Source organism: Petromyzon marinus, unplaced genomic scaffold, assembly GCF_048934315.1.
Source record: "Petromyzon marinus isolate PM22_M1 ecotype Great Lakes invasive population unplaced genomic scaffold, UKy_Petmar_22M1.pri1.0 PM_G_Scaffold_6, whole genome shotgun sequence".
Taxonomy (NCBI): Eukaryota; Metazoa; Chordata; class Hyperoartia; order Petromyzontiformes; family Petromyzontidae; genus Petromyzon; species Petromyzon marinus.
The window spans coordinates 1,530,001-1,532,500 of NW_027423013.1; positions in this window are offsets into that span (position 1 = coordinate 1,530,001).

Genomic DNA, 2,500 nt, shown 5'->3' on the forward strand with positions numbered 1-2,500 from the left:
CCACATTGCATGCGAACCGCATGAAACTTCCAGAGGCATTTGCAGCAGGAATGCATGTGCACTCAAAAAATGTGATATTTTTCACGGAGAGACCCCGTGAAACGCTAGAAGTGGGCGGGGATGTCTCTCTTGTGGCTCACGGGGCTGTTAGGGTGGCACAGAAATCCCTCGGAATGGGAAAACGGGTCATTTTCGTGTCGCCACATTGCATACGAACCGCATGAAACTTCCAGAGGCATTTGCAGCAGGAATGCATGTGCACTCAAAAAAGTGAATATTTCTCACGGATAGACCCCGTGATACGCTAGAAATTGGCGGGGATGTCTCTCTTGTGGCTCACGGGGCTGTTAGGGTGGCACAGAAATCCCTCGGAATGGGAAAACGGGTCATTTTCGTGTCGCCACATTGCATGCGAACCGCATGCAACTTCCAGAGGCATTTGCAGCAGAAATGCATGTGCAGTCAAAAAAAAATTGATATTTTTCACGGATAGACCCCGTGAAACGCTAGAAATTGGCGGGGATGTGTCTCTTGTGGCTCACGGGGCTGTTCGGGTCGCACAGAAATCCCTGGGAATGGGAAAACGGGTCATTTTCGTGTTGCCACATTGCGTACGAACCGCATGAAACTTCCAGAGGCATTTGCAGCAGGAATGCATGTGCACTCAAAAACTTCTATATGTTTCACGGATAGACCCCGTGAAACGCTAGAAATTGGCGGGGATGTGTCTCTTGTGGCTCACGGGGCTGTTAGGGTGGCACAGAACTCCCTCGGAATGGGAAAAGGGGTCATTTTCGTGTTGCCACATTGCATAGGAACGCCATGAAACTTCCAGAGGCATTTGCAGCAGAAAGGCACGTGCACTCAAAAATTTTAATATTTTTCACGCATAGACCCCGTCAAACGCTAGAAGTTGGCGGGGATGTCTCTCTTGTGGCTCACGGGGCTGTTAGGGTCGCACAGAAATGCCTCGGAATGGGAAAACGGGTCATTTTTGTGTGGCCACATTGCATAGGAACGGCATGAAACTTCCAGAGGCATTTGCAGCAGGAATGCATGTGCACTCAAAAACGTCTATATTTTTCACGGATAGACCCCGTGAAACGCTATAAATTGGCGGGGATGTCTCTCTTGTGGCTCACGGGCGCTGTTAGTTAGGGTCGCACAGAAATCCCTCGGAATGGGAAAAGGGGTCATTTTCGTGTTGCCACATTGCGTACGAACGGCATGAAACTTCCAGAGGCATCTGCAGCAGAAATGCATGTGCACTCAAAAACGTCTATATTTTTCACGGATAGACCCCGTGAAACGCTAGAAATTGGCGGGGATGTGTCTCTTGTGGCTCACGGGGCTGTTAGGGTCGCACAGAAATCCCTCGGAATGGGAAAACGGGTCATTTTCGTGTTGCCACAATTGGCATACGAACGGCATGAAACTTCCAGAGGCATTTGCAGCAGAAATGCATGTGCACTCAAAAACGTGAATATTTTTTCACGGATAGACCCCGTCAAACGCTCGAATTTGGCGGGGATGTTTCTCTTGTGGGTCACGGGGCTGTTCGGCTCGCACAGAACTCCCTTGGTCCACCTGATTCGTGCATACAGGCAGCAACTAAAACTCTGTAAACCTGCTGTGAGGACATCTAAACAGTGGACCAGTGAGGCTGTGGAAGATTTGCGGGCGTGCTTAGACTGTACTGACTGGGATATGTTCACGACTGCTACCAATAGTCTGGATGAACTCACAGAGGCTGTGTACATCAGCTTCTGTGAGGACTGCTGTATCCCAACACGTACCAGGGTGAACTTTAACAACAACAAGCCCTGGTTCTCAGCAAAGCTCAAAAGGTTGAGGTTGGAGAAGGAGGAAGCGTTTAGGAGTGGGGATAGAGACAGATTCAAGGAGTCGAAGAACAGGTTTAGCAAAGCGGTGAGAGAGGCTAAACGACTGTACTCAGAGACACTAAAACACCAGTTCTCTACTAACGACGCTGCTTCTGTCTGCCAAAGGGCTCAGGCACATCACCAACTACAAAGCCAGAGCGCCCCACACCACTAACGACTCCCGCCTAGCCAACGACCTGAACGAGTTCTACCGTAGATTTGAAAGACAATTGGACTGTCCTGAACCACCCCTTCCCACCCAAGAGGCCCCATCCCCCACCCATACTACAGAAACGACTCTCTCCTTTCAGGAGGGAGAAGTTAATGGGCTTTTCAAGAGGCAGAATCCACGCAAAGCAGCCGGGCCGGACTCTGTCTCTCCAGCCACCCTCAGGCACTGCGCTGACCAGCTGTCTCCGGTGTTCACCAACATCTTTAACACCTCCCTGGAGACATGCCATGTACCAGCCTGTCTCAAGTCCTCCACCATCATCGCTGTGCCCAAAAAGCTAAGGCCAACAGGACTAAATGATTACAGACCGGTCGCCCTTACATCTGTGGTAATGAAGTCTTTTGAGCGCCTGCTCCTGGCACACCTCAAAGCCATCACAGACCCT